The sequence below is a fragment of the Rousettus aegyptiacus genome, unplaced genomic scaffold (assembly GCF_014176215.1).
Source record: "Rousettus aegyptiacus isolate mRouAeg1 unplaced genomic scaffold, mRouAeg1.p scaffold_m13_p_2, whole genome shotgun sequence".
Taxonomy (NCBI): domain Eukaryota; kingdom Metazoa; phylum Chordata; class Mammalia; order Chiroptera; family Pteropodidae; genus Rousettus; species Rousettus aegyptiacus.
In genome coordinates this window covers 95,867,244-95,882,627 of record NW_023416295.1, presented here as the reverse complement: position 1 = coordinate 95,882,627, position 15,384 = coordinate 95,867,244, and positions in this window count along the sequence as shown.

The window sequence follows — 15,384 nt, the reverse complement described above, 5'->3', positions numbered from 1 at the left end:
CTTAAGAGTCTTGACCCCTCTCTTTTAGTGTTGCCAGAGAAAATACAGGAGATTAAGTTAATTTGAATTTCAGATAAAAAAGGTAATAAAAAAATTGTGTGTGTGTGTGTGTGTAAGTATGTCCCAAACTAAGCATGGAGCATACTTATACTAAGAAATGATTTATTTTGTATTTGAAATTCAAAATCAAATAGGTATTTGATATTTTTACTTGCTAAATCTGACCACGCTACTTTTTTCCTAATATTCTTTGAGTTTTGTCTTCCTTCCCTATCCCTCCTTGTGGAAGAGTTGGGTTGAATTGTCCTTTTTGACAAGAACATTCTGCTGTCTCACTAATTGTAGGATATGGTCCCAATCAGCCTTGGTGTCCTTCTGTATTTATAGACGGAATGTTTGTCACATGTTGAAGCCCCAACCCCCAATGTAATGGTATTTGGAAATGGGGCCTTTGGAGAGGTAATTATGGTTAGGTGGAGTCACAAAGGTGGAGACTTCATGATAGAATTAGTGCCCTTATAAGAGAGTTCGCTCTTTCTTTTTCTTCACCATGCGAGGACACAGAGAGAACGTGGCTACCTGCGCCCAGAAGACTTCTCAGGAACCAAATTGGCACCTTGACCTTGGACTTCTGAGTCTCTAGAACATAATCATTTAGGTTGCTTAAGCCATTATGTTGCTTAAGTTCTGAAGTGACTCGGTGTTTTGTTTTTAATTACTACAACCTCCTAACACACTTCCCCCCATCACTGAGCAATGACTGAATGTCTTAAGGTACCTAGGACACATCAAAGAAGGGGAAATGTGCTGTGCTTAGCCACTCATTCTTTGTATCATCTTGGGCAAGTTATCTAATGAGGCCTCAGTTGCCCCATTTATAAATTGGGGTTAAGAGTGCTTGTCCTGCCTTTGGATGTCAAAGAGCTTTGGGATCTGTAACATTTATTTAATCATGAAAGGAAATTTGAATGTGCTCCAGGATGTCTGTCTATACACAGACATTCCCCCCACCCCACCCCACCCCACACACAACACATCAAATCTAGCTGTGTTTTCACACAAAAGTGCTGCTAGACAGTGCCATCAGGCCCTGATCAGCCAGTTCACTTCCACACAGTTCACTTTTCACTTCATAAAAGTTCTCTGCCTAATCTGTTGTTGACAGGCTCATCACAGACCTAATTTTAAAAATCTCCAAGGAGCTGGATTGCAAAGACATTTGAACTCGCTGCTCAAGCTGCAATGGGAATCCTTGACCTTTCTCTGGATAAAGAAAGGCTGAATGTCATTCTAATGTGTGGACACTAAGGCCCTATCTGCCTTCGTTGGTCCATTGTGTCATTCCATTTATATGAAACATCCAGAATATGTAAATCCTGAGACACAGAACATAAATTGGTGATCTTCATGATCTGAGGGGAGGGGAGAATGGGAAATGGCTACTTAACGGGTACAAGGTTTTATTTTGGGGTGATAAAGATGTTTGAAACTACATAGAAGTAGTTGTGAATGTACTAAATGCCACTGAATTGTTCACTTAAAAATGGTCAATTTTATGTGACTTTCACCTCACTTAAGAACCAGTAGATACACACACACACACACACACACACGCACACACACACACACACACACACTGCTGGGATTAAGAAGTGCTGTATACCCACTAGGCCAAGGCTATGTCTTGTATTTTGTACCCTCCTTGGTGTGGAGAGTGTATTGGATGTGAGGTGGAACCAGAGAATGCAAGAACTTGAAAAGACTTCAGACATCACAGAGCAACGCTCCACTGACAGAGGAGCATGGGGGCAGGAAGGCCACTCACTGGCCGAAGGCCTTTTCTCTGTATCCTCCAGGGATACCCTTTTCTTTCCTCAGAAAGAGGACGAGGAAGACACAGCAGTGTCCCTTGTTACCGTTCTCTCAGCACACATGTATTGAGTGCTTACTCTGTGCCTTCAAAGAAGTCAGGGAAACAGACACTTAAGCCGATGTTTGCCAGAGTGTGACTGTTCTGATGGAAGCAGTGGAGAGGTGCACAGGGCACTCCAGAGCATGGAGCAGGGCACGTATTCAGTTCAAACTACTTTCATTTGTGCAAATAGAAATCTCAGTATAGGACTTAAGCATTAGGAGTTTCTATTTTCCACACTACAGGAGAACCAGAGGTAGGCAGAACAGGGCTGATCTAGTGGCTCCATGGTGCCTTGAGGAACCTGGAAACTTCTTTCTGCTCTGCCTTAGTGCAGGGCTGTCATCCTTGTGGTTGTGATATGCATGCTCCATTCTTGGGCATCACAGCTGACTTCAGGTGGGAAGAAAGGAAGCACAAAGAAGAAAGGTAAAAGGCAGATATGAGCCCAATCTATACCTTTTTTTAAAAAAGCTTCTCTAAGATCTCCATCCAGCAACTTCCTCTTACATGACCGGGTCACATGACTGCTGCTAGCTGCAAGGGGTGTCTTGTGAAATGGGTATTGTTAACTGAGTACACTACTGCACTGAAAAAAACTAGGATTTCATTAGGAAGAATTGGAGAACAGATAGATAGAAGGTAGACAACTGTGCAGGGTCTGCTGGATACACCTAACCCTCCCTTGAGGGGTCGGGGGTTGCTCAGAGAAGGTTTTCTGGAGGATGTGATGCCAGAGACGAAACTTAAAAGATAAGCAAGAGTTATTCCAGTGAGGCAGGATGGGGTTATAGGCATCCCAGGGACATGAGACAACAGGGGTGTATTAATTAAGGGAAGGATAGCTGCTGCAACAAACTAAAAATTGTATAATGGCTTAAATGTAATGGAAATTTATTTCTCACTAAGGGAATATCTGAAACAGTGGTTGGCTCTCCTTCACACTTTAATGCAGGGACCCAGGTTCTTTCCATCTATGGCTCTACCATCTTCCACATGGGACTTGCAAAGTTGGAGAGGGAAAGAGCATGAATAGCATGTAGAAAGTTTGATGAAACAGGCCCCAAAGCAGCATACATCCCTCTCGTTGACATTCCATTGGCTAGAGCTGGCTCAAATGGCCACAATCAGCTGTGGCGGAGGCTGGGAAATATAGTTTATCTATAGTCCCAGGAGAAAGAGCTAGCCAGTTTCTGCTACGATGATTAGGAAGTAAGAAAATGGAAAGTTTGGTGTGGAGTGGGAAATGAGACAAGACCATGAGCAATTTGGTATTGCTGAAATTCAAAGGCAGAGAAGGGGCGGGGATGAGATTAGAGTAGTAAATAAGAACCAGATCATAATGCTACGTGCCATTTTTGAAGCTCCAACTCCACACCAGGCAACCAACCTTAGTATTTTACATATATAATCTCGGTATTTTACATATATAATCTCGATTATGATAGGGTATCTGACCTGTGGAGAAGAGGTAGGAGATCTTCTACATGTATTTGTTTTGTACAACAATCCTATTTCCTAATAAGTGTATAGAGCTTCATTGTGTGCAAAAACACACATACATATGCAATATTTAATACTTATAAGAATTTGATGAGGAAAATATTCCCATGATTCTTATGCACAGTTGGAGAAAATTGAGGCTTTGAGAGATTTCAGAACTTGTCCAAGGTCAGATAGGTCCGTCTCTTTATAAGCACTCTTATTCACTATATTATACTACCCTTCAAAGAGGGTCTCATGTGTCATAGTAAGGAGTCTACACTTGAGCCCTCTCTTTCTGTTGCTAAATGTGGGCTCCCTCAGATTCACTCAGATTTACCTGTAATCAGTGGCATCAAGGGGCCAGGAAGGACTTATAAAACCATGAATACATCTTTCTTAGGGCAGTACCTGGCTCTCTGAGGTGAGGAAGGTATCCATTTTCAGAGAAAGGGGATTGGAAGCTTCAATGCCCTTCTCTGAGCCCAAAATGGCCCACCTAAGGACCTTACAGGTCTCCTACCACCCCCACTTCTGGCTTCCTCTATTGCTTTGGAGCACTACAACTGGGGGTGGGGGGAGCATAAGTGGGGCCACTGGCAGGGCCTACTTGTCCATTAGGCACAGTAGAAACAATACTTTTAGAGACCCACAAAAAATATTTTAATTAAAATCAGAAGACAAAAATGAACTTTAGCTTGAAGGAGATATTTTAATATATAATATCAATATATTCATTTTTGTGTCAATGTGGTCAGTCATAAAATATAATTTTAATAGTTTTTTTTTAATAGAATAAGGTCCTTATGAAAGCAAAAGTGTTTATAGTCTGCGAAAGTCATAATGAGTTTGGTGTGTGAAAATGAGGAGTGAGAGGGAGGAGAAGAGGGTGTGTGTGTATGTGTGTGTGTGTGTGTTTCAAGGCAGAGACTGAAGACCCAGAATTTCTGGTACTCAACTCTCCAGCTCTAAGACTTAGGGTCACAGGTTGCCAGCGTCCATCTCACTGAAATCCGTGCACATGACATGCTCCAAGGAACCGGGAACCTAGAGCCTGCATGGATCTGTGTTACAGGAGCTGTGCCCCTCCCCTCCTGGCACAGTGTCCACAGCTCTGAAATCCCACTAGTGTGGGAGCTGGGCACAGGGTAGCAGGACTAATCCTTCAAATAGCTCAGGGAGGATTATCCCAGCCTCCAGCAGCAGCCCAGTGGGCTCATTCCGAGGGAGGGGGAGGCCAGAGAAGGGCAGCTGCCCAAAGTGGGAAGACTGGAGAAGGCAAATGCCCAGCAGAAGCTTCTGTGTGGGGCATGGCAAGGAGCGGGGGTCCTAAGGGGTGGGGCTAAACCTCAGAGGTGAGATTATGCAAACCAAGCCAATTCCTGCCAGAGATCTGAAGCTTGAAAAAACCCAGCCTGGGGGAAGGAATTTAAATTATAAAAATCTAAAAGTATGAAATGTGAAATAATCCCTTAAGGTGCTTATTTAACAACCAAATCATTTTGACACAATGAGCCATATGTGAAATGTCCTCCCCAGCACCCCCTCACACACCCCCAACAGGCACCTCCTCTCCCGCCCACATTACCACCTATGCTCAAGTACTTTCTCTGTCCCTCCTTCCCATCTCATAAATCAAGCAAATACTGAAAACCCACCTCCCCCAGTGGGCAACAGGAAGACAAGATCCAATTTCCTGGGGCCTCATTTAGTGAGGGGAAAATGGCTCCTGATCCTGAAAGTGTGTGAATTTGACTAAAGCAGAAGTAATCAGTATGCAAATTGACTTTCCTGTATGCTAATGTTTATGCATGGATATCATAATCTAGATAGGAAGACCAGGTGAAGAGTGGACCAGGGGAGCCAGGGCTGGAGATAGGGGTACAGGGAGAAAGGGGAGGTGGTAGGGTCATGTGAATGTTTGGAGACGCTGAGCACAGCAGGTCTGGGTGAACCTAGTGACTAGAGAAAGAGGAAAGAGGAAGCTGAGTGGTGGACCCGGGGCTCACACAGGAGAGGCCTATGCTCTGGTGGTCACTGGCCACGTGTGGGTATCGAGCACTTGAAATGTGGCTTGTATGTGTCACAGAGAAAATGAACTGTTCAAGTGCTTAAATTTAACTAATTAAAAATAAATTTAAAAACGGATACTCCATTCAGTTATTGGAAAACTTAAGTATGTGTGAGACAACTTGGGCATGTGAAAATACTTTTTCAATGTAATTTTGTGAAATCTAAATACAGATCACATATTTCCAATAAAAATTTAGCATCTAGATTGAAATGCGCTATACATGTAAACGATAAATTTCTAGGACTTAGCAGGTAAAATTTTTTTCAAGTATCTATTAATAATTTTTATATGATTACCTCTTGGCATGATAATATTTTGAGTATATGGGTTAAATAAATATACTATTAAAATTAATTTCACTTTCTTAAAGCTTTTTAAAATGTGGCCACTAGAAATTTTAAAATCGCACATATTGCTCACATTGTATTTCTAGTGGGCAGCTCTTCTCTAGGTGGAAAGACTGCTAAGAGAGACCTAACTCTGGCTTTGGGTGGGAGAGGAGAATTAGAAAGGGGGGGGGCAGGGCAGAAGGCTCTTCAGGGTAGAGCCCAAGGTAGCTTGGGGGTAGGGCCTGGGGTGGGGGTAGGAGGGAAATGGGGGCTGGTGGGAGGTAGAGACAGCTGGACCTGGCAATGCTAACATGCTTCATGTGGCAGGCCATGTCTCTTAGTTTACATCATGAGGCTTAGGTATCTCTTAGAACCCCCTAGGTCTGTACCCCCGAATAACCCTGCGCCCTCTTCTCCCCCATCTTTGTTCACGTGCTGGTAGACTATGTCTCACCTATAGTGGCATAACCATCACTGGGCCATGGCTTCTCCAGCACACATCATATCTTATTTCTCCCTGTATTCTCAGTATTAGCATCATGTTATGGTTACAATACATTTAATAAATATTTTTCTGACAGACAGAACAGCAGTCAAATTGCTGTTTGCTTTAGTGGGTTGAGAAGTGTATGTGTTGGGCTGAAGAGAACTTTAGGAAAGAGAAGAACAGGCCCTGAGAGGAGGCTCAAGCCTGCTGGGGAAGGGGAGTCCTCATCCCTTCGGGAGTTTGTGGGGAGCTCTGCGGAGTGGAAGGGTATCGTGTCTGTGTCAACCCTCAACCCAGTAACAACCCCACACCCCACCTTCCATCTGAATTTTTTTTTTTTTTTGCAGTACCCTCCTAACTGGTTTCCTGCTTCTACTTTTGATATTTCAATCTGTTCTCAACGTGGCAGTCAGAGGTATCCTTTTAAAAGGTGTCAGATCATGTGACTCCTCAGCTCAAACCCTCATCTCAGAGTAAAGCCCTAGTCCTTTAAATTGGTGCATATGGCAACAGACTCTAAGGTGACCCCCACGACACCCATCACCTGGTGTTCGTTGATACACAACCCCCTCTCCTTGGGAGTGCAAAGAAACTATTACTTGCTTCTAACCAATATAGCAAAGGTGACAAGACAATGTGACTGCATGTACGGGACTATGTTACATAAGACTGTAAAACTGTAAACGATTTTGCTAGGGGCAAGCCCTTGCTGCCTTGGAGAGGCGGGCTGCCATGCTAGGAGCTGCCATATGAGCAGGACCATAAAACAAGGAGCCAAGGAGTCCTTCAGCTGCCATCTAACAAGAACTGGGGCCTTCCATTCAGCAGACTGCGAAGAACTGGATGCTGCCATGTAAGCTCAGAAGCAGATCTTTCTCCAGTCAGGCTTCAGATAAGAACCCAGCTCTGGCCAACATCTTTTTGTCTGCAATTGAAAAATAATTCACACACCATAAATTTTGTCCTTTTAAAGTATACAGTTCACTGGTTTTTAATATATTTACCAAGTTAGGGAGTCATTACCACTATCTAATTTAAAAATATTTTCATCACACCAAAAAGAAACCCCATACCTAGCAATGATTAACGATCATTTCCCATTATCCCCTCCCTTGGCCCCTGGAAACCACAAATCTACTTTGTCTCCATGGACATCATTATTGCAGTCCTACTGAGGACCCAGTGAAGCCATGCCCAGACTGCTGACCTACAGAAACTGTGAGATTCTAAACCTGTGGTGTTTGAAGCCTCTAAGTTTGTGGTAAAATTATTACATGGAAATAGATAATGCAGATTTTGGTTCCTGAAATGGCTTGCTGCTGTGACAGATGTCTAAAATGGTGTGAGTGGCTTTGGAACTGTGCAGCAGGCAAAGGCTGGAAGAATTCTGAGGAGCATGAAGAGAAAGCCTATATTGCCTTTGATTAGTCCGTTAGTAGAAACGTGAACTTGGAGGACTTGCCAGTGAGAATTCGAAGGAAGTAGGAGTTTCATTAATAGCAACTGGAGGAAGGGGATCCTTGTTAGGCAGGGAAAAATTGTCCCCTGCAGTTATGCGGAAACAGAATGTGTAAGTGACAAACTGGTTTACATACTGAGAAGATTCCCAAGCAAAATGTTGAGGTGCTGCCAGGTTTCTTCTTCCTGCTTATAGTAAAATGTGAGAGGAGAGAGATAAATCGAGGGAAAAACTGTTTTAAGAAATTGTTGAAAAGGAATCAGGACTTAATGATTTTGAAATTCTCAGCCTTACTACACGGCAGAAGATGCTAAAATTAAGAAATGACCTCCAAACACATGGAATAGAGAGAAACCCTAGTCTAGAGAAAAAGCAGAAAGCATGACTGTACAATCTTTTGTTAAATATCACAAAGATCAAAGGATCAGAGTAGAATTGAGTCACACAGAGGGCTGTTCAAGAGATTAAGGATATGATTCACAGAACCTCTTAATCCAACCATGGGACCTCAAGGAAGCTAAAGTGAGTTATCTCTCAGCCATTTCAGCAGGAGTTTCACATAGGGATCTGGGGTGTGGATTTTGTCTAATGGGGTGAACCCCACTGAAATCTACAGAAGACACACAAAGTCTTTGGGAAAGCTATTACAGCAAGAGCACTGCCGATTTGGACTGTGAGGGACAGAGAGCGTGCAAAATGAAAGGAACTTTAGGATCCCCAAAATTACTGGTGAGAAGAAAGCTAACAAAACTACCCAGCTGCAAACACATGCTACCTTTCATGAAAAAGAAAGGATGAGCCCAAAGGCAGAAGCCCAAAAGGAAGAGCTGAGGGACATGGAATTATTCTCAGGTCTTAAAACCTAATCAGGGAACACCCAATATTTTCCCAGTTGGATTTCAGAATTGCTATGGACCAGCGATTACTTCGTATCACTCATGTTACCCCTTTTTGAACAGGAATACCTATAACTGTTATCCTACCATTAAATGTTCTATGGGCGAAGGCAAATAATTTTATCTCTAGTTTTATAGATCCAGTAAAAACACCTAAAAGAAACTCATCTACACCTAAACCTGATTTAGATGACATTCTGGATTTTGAGCTTTATGGGATCTTGAACAGTGGGGGTGGTGAATGTATTTGGCAAGTGCAATAGACATGAGTCGTTAGGGGACAGAGGGCATAGTGGACAGACTCTAAGGTGACCTCAGTGACCCTCACCTTCTGGTATTCACATCCTTGCATAATTCCCTTCCCTTGGGTATGGACAGGACCTGTATCTTGCTTCTAATAAAGAACCTCGTAGGTTACAGTATTTATGTGATTATGCATCCATGATCACGTTACATAAGATCGTAACACCTGTATTGCTAGGTCACTTTCTCTCTTGCTGGCTTTGAAGAAACAGGATGCCATGTTGCAAGCTGCCATATGGAGAGGACAGTGAAGTAGTGAACTGAGAGACACATCCAGCAGCCTTCAAGGAACTGAATGCTGCTCTGAGAGCTTAGAAGTAGACCCTTCCCCAGTCAGGTCCCAGATGAGAACCAAGCTCTGGCCAATACCTTGACTGCAGCCTTACAGAGGACCCAGTTAAGCTGTGCCCAGACTCCCGACCTGCCGAAATTATGAGATAGTGTGTGTTTGAAGCTACTAAGTGTGTGGTAATTCATCACACAACAGTGCAGAACTGATACAGCCTGTTAAGTCCCTCCTCAATCTGAGCCTCGCCCACCTCTCTGACCTTATTGGCTGCTACTCCATCCCTGGTTCATTCCATTGTCACCATCCTGGCTCCTTGCTGATCTTCAGAATCACCAGGCAAGCATTCGCCTCCCGGCCTTTGCACATGCTTCCTGGAATGCTCTTCCTGCACATAAATACAGGACTCATTCCCTTACATCCTTCAGATTATTGCTTAAATTTTACCATCACAGTGAGGCCTTCCTTGGTCACCCTTCAAAAGATTGCAACCCATTACACCCCCATTCCAAACACTCCTTATCCCCCTTTCTTCTTTATTTTTCTCTAATGGTTTTATCATCATTTTTGCTTTTTTTTTTTTTTTTACTGTTGAATCCCCAGATCATGGAAGGTGCTCAGTAAGTACTAGGAGAGAAAATAAATGAAGCATGGAGATTTGTGGTTGTTGGGGGTGGTTAGGATAATGAAGAGGAAGAGACTGTAAGTCTGGAGGATATTTTCCATCTAGCATATTTCTAGAGTCCAACTTCTAATATACTTTTCCTGGACACATTTCTTATAGAAAACACAATTCTGCATTTTGGGATTGGACTGTGGGGCTATTCCTATGTTCTACAAAATAGCAATGACTATATACATCTAATTACATGAGGTGTGTGGAGGGATTAACACAATATTTTACCTAGGAAATGGTCAACAGTGATGGATGCACCTCTTATCTGACCCTCATTATGCACATGAGGGTGTCTGGATCCAGAGAAGTCAGTTAAACTTCACCAAGGTCACTCAGTTATTTTGTTCCAGATCTAGGAACTGGAAAGGAGGTCTCTTGACTCACAGCCCACAGGTGGAGAAAGTGGCTCACTGGGAAAGCCTCCCTAGGACAATTTGGCCCCCTGGAGTGAAGGGCAGGAGCTATGGGTGCAAATCCAGCTCTGCCACCAAAGTGCCACATATCCTAGGCAAGTTTTCTCCACCTAGGAGAGGAGCTGATGTTGCCCACCGAGCTGAATGCGGGTCACTTTCTGACCACACAAGAGATGAGGGACCTGCTATTTGCCAACTGCTAGGGATCCCTGGTTGACACACAAAAGGAAGGGCAAGAAGCCAAGAGCCACAGAGGAGCAGGGCAGAGAAGAGACTGGGGAACCACAATGGCCTCAACAAGCCTTTATCTAGTCTTCCTGTACTCTTCTTTCTCTCTCCTTCCTTCTTCTGCCTTACTTCTTCTGTTCTCTGTCCTTTCCTCTCTCTTCTCTTCCATGCTTTTGGGTTTCTTGGGCCCTTTCGGTGTTCATCTCTGCCTCGATTTCTGTATTTCCTGCCTCCCTCCTGCTTGCTTGCTTGCTCCCTCTCCTGCTCCCTTCTTCCTGTCTTTCTTAGCCTCTCCTCCAAGCCCAGGCCCAGGCTCTGCCAGGGCAGCGCACCTCTACCCCATACCTCAGAGCTGGGAGAGGTCTGTAGGGAGCTTTGATCAACTCTGTGGAGAATGCATGCACAGACTGGAGTCATTCCTGTGCATGGGGAGCATTTAGCTCAGATCTGTCTCTGATCAAGCCAGTGCCTGAAGAGTCTGCATTGGAGTCCACATTCCAGAGACCAGGCACTGCCAGAGGTCAGGACTGTAGTGTGGGAAAACCAGTTGACCTGTTCTGTTCCACTGTTCCTAAACAAACTGTGTGACCTTGGGAAAGTCACCTAATTCTCTGAATTCCACTTTCCTTGTGAGCAAACTCAGAAGAGTAATACTCACCTCATAGGGGTGGTTTGAGGATTAAGTTTGATTAAACAAGCATTTCTCTAGTGATTGCAATGTGCTAGGCACTGTGTTAATTGCAGAAGAAAACAAAGATGGATTAAATATGTACTCAAAACTCAAGACAACTGGGACAAACTGATACTCGAATGACCTTTATTCAAGCATAATGAAAAATTCTAAAGAAAGGTACATGAAAATGCACTATAGGAACAAAGAAAAATATGTGATGAGCTCTGATTGGGAAGAAGGTTGAGATTTCTCAGAAGTGCGTTGTCAAATAGAATTGCAACAGGCAAACGTGAATGGAAAGATGAAGATTGAGGCAGTGACATGAACAGAGTTATGTAAGCATGAGAGGGGATGGTGTTTGGAGGGATGTTTTGGTAGGCCAGAATGTAGCATATTGGTGTATATATAGTGAGAGGCAAGAAGGGTACTTGATGTCCTATCATAGCAAGATTATTTATGCTTTCAAACCTTTTTTTACTGTGATCCACACAAGAAATATATGTTACATCTGTAGTCAGTACATAAACACATATACATATAAATAGGTGGATCTAACTGAATTAAAGTTTCAAAAGATAGTATTTAACCTTATCACATGTGATGCACTCTATTATCTGTTCTATTTTATTTCATATTTTTAAATGACCCATTAATTGATGTTATGATCCTCTACAGCCTGCATTTTGCAAAGCATTGAAGATTTTTTTTGATGAAGGTAGTGACACAAGATTAGAAGTGGGGTGGGATGGGAGGCAGAGCAAGCCATCATGAGGCTGTGTAACAGTTCCAGGGAGAGATCAGACCATGAGGTCTGGGACTGATCAAATGAGCCCAGAGCCAGGAGAGGGCTTTGAATGTAGTTGTCCTCAGTAAATACTTTTGGACTTAGAAACTTTAAAATGCTGTGGTAATGTTAAGCTTCCTGGCAGAGCAGGGCAGGGTATAATTTTCCTTTGGAGCACATCTCACTGTGGCTCTCTGGGTGTCTGGCAGAGCCAGGCAGACCCCCGACCCTGGCCTGTCATCTTGCTAGGTCTCCCTTTGGGTACAGTGAGGACTGGTGCAGACGATATGGATGGCTCAGGTTAAAGCCATCATTGCAGTGATCTCCATAGCCTCCATTCCAACCTGTGCAGTTGGTGATGGGTGAGGAGCATCATCTTCATATACAAAGAACAGCACATGGTTTTCTAGATCTAAGCCAAATCCTCAAGGCCACTGCCTCTCTTCCTCGAAGAGTATGATTGGAGTCCTACTCCATGCTTGGTCATTATGTTCAGCCACGGGCCCAGGTCTGGTTGATGGGAGGCACTGAAAAGACCAGACACCTTAATACCAGATGGTTCTGGCCCCAGCTTTACTACTTCATAGCTGCATCATCTTAGGGAAGTCACTTCACTTCAATGAGCCTTGTTTTTCTCATGTGTACAATGGGGATAAAAACACCTCCTGCCTGATGGTAAGATTAGCAGTCCTTGGTTCTCTTTTCACTCTATCTTCTTCATTTAGTGAATCTTATTTACACTCACGGTTTCAATTAAAAAAATATTTTATATTAAAATATAATTTACATGCGGTGAATGCACACATTTTAGTGTACAATTCTGCAAGTTTTGACACATGTGTGTAGTCATATAATCACCACCACAATTGAGATACAGAACAGTTCCAACACCCCCTAAATCCGCACCCTCTCCACCCCTTTGCAGTCAACCCACCCCAACAACCACTGATATGATTTCTATCAGTAAAGGTAAGTTTTGCTTGTTCTAGAATGTCATATAAATTGAATTATACACAAGAACTCTTTTTTTTATCTGACTTCTTTCACTCAGCACAACATTTTTGAGATTCATCCATGTTCTTACATGTACCTGTAGTTTGTTTCTTTTTGTGAACGAGCAGTATTCCATTGTATGAATAGCCCACAATTTATTCATCCATTCACAACTGATGCACACTTGGGTCGTTTTCATTTTGGGGTTGTTATGCATAAGCTGCAATAAACTTTATTTTGCAAGTCTTTCTGTGGACAAACATTTCTTTATTTCTTTTGGGTAAATATCAAGGAGTGCAGTTGCTGGGTTGTATGGTAAGTGAATGTTTAACCTTTGAAGAAACTGGCTAACCATTTTCCAAAGTATTTGTACAATCTTACATGTCCACCGTTAATGTATCAGAGTTCTGGTTGTTTTACATGCTGGTTTTGTCAGTCTTAAAATTTTAGACATTTTAGTGAAATACTATCTCACTGTGGTTTTAATTTTGCATTTCTTTAATGACTAATGATGTTGAGTACTTTTTATGTACTTACTGGTGATTTGGATAATCTGTTTTGTAACATGCCCATTTAAGCCTTTTCCATGATGGCAATTTTTATCAGTCAGTTTATTTCTTCTGTCCAAACCTCACTCACATCTGGACTCTGGATGAATATGCCAACAGCATTCTTGAGACCTCTGCTTGGATAACTCAAAAGGACCTCAGTTGAACATAATCTTATAACCTTCTCCCTCACTCTTCCTCTTCTCTTGGACCATGGCCTCCACCATGGATACCTGTTTCAGTAAATGACTTCATCATCCACACAGTGGCACAGACCATAAACTCAGAAGTCATTCCTGATAACTCTTTTTCTCTAGTCTCCTCATGCCCACCCACTACATCACTTTTCTTCCTATTTATCTCTTGAGCCCATTCAGTTCTCTCTGTCCCCATCCTAACCTAAGCCACTATCATCTCTCTTCTGGATTAGCCTCCTTTCTAACTAGTCTTGTTCCCTTCAGGCTGTTCTAATGTGTAACAGTCAGATCTTTTTAAAACACAGATTTGATCACATTACTCTCCTGTGTAAATTCTCAATGGCTTCCCATAACTTTCCAGCTAAAGATCAATTCCTTAATGTGATTTATGAGACTGGGCCATGCCTCCCTCAGCCCACTAGTTTTCTTTTAGCTGTAATGCCAGCCTTTCTCCTGTCTTGGGTTCTTTGCATGTACTTTCCCCTCTGTCTGGAACACTCATTCTCTTTTCTTTATTTTACTAACACCTGCTTATTCTTCACAACTCATTTCAAACATCAGTTCCTCAGAGAAGTCTCCCCTGACCCCAAGGCTAGAGTAAGTCTTGCTACTATATGCCATAAGACAACCCTATAATTTTCTTACTTGGCACTTATCAATTTACAATTCTATATTTCTAGGGTTGTTCAATTAACATGTTCTTCTCACTAGATTAGTAGGCTCCATGAGGACAAGGGACTGTATTTCATTCATCACATGTCCCTGGTACCTCACCCCAAGGCCAGCTGCATAATGTATGGGGCCCAGTGCAAAATGAAAATGCAGCGCTTTTTAAAAAACAGGAAAAAGTACTGTTAAAGGTATTAAAATATACAGCTGTTTCCTTTATTCCACGTCTCTCTCACTCTTGACTTGTGGTATTTTCACTTGCTGTTTAATGTCGTTCTAAGTTAAAAAAATAAATTATCATGAATTTTTATCATTATATTGTATGATGCAAATTTTAAATGGATATGTGAGCATTTAATGTATACATGGAATCACAAAATGACACAATTCATATTTCATAGTTTGTCCACATGTACGTTTTCTTTCTTACCAGAACAGTGGAAATGCTGCACGAAATGAACTCAGATGTTTCTATTTCATTTCTTGACACATGCACATTCTACCCTAATACCTTGGGTTACTGATGAGTGAGAAAGGACTGTAGGGAAAGGAGTGATAGGTTATTATTGGTTACTCTAGCTCTCCTTTCCCTTCTATGTCATCATTTCGGCATAGGTGCTGGTTAATACAGAGATTAACAACAGTAGGAAAGGATATGATAGAGTTCCTTGGTCATTTGTGTTTCTTCAAAAGTCATTGTCTCCTTTCTGTGTGCAGAGTAGGTTCTGGTTTGAATGGAAAATGAAGCTTCTCAGAACTTTAAGCATCCCATTTACTCAGTCATAGACCCAACATCCTTCCCTTGTACTTGATTTGAGTGTCCCTGCACTCCCCCTGGGGTGTAGGGAGGGTTCATCAGAATTCTGTGCCCATGGGACATTGGGAAGGCTGTATGTGGATGGTGTGGCAAGGAATGGCAGACACTCACATGACACGAATTTCCTCCATATGCATGCTCCACTGTCCCACTGGACT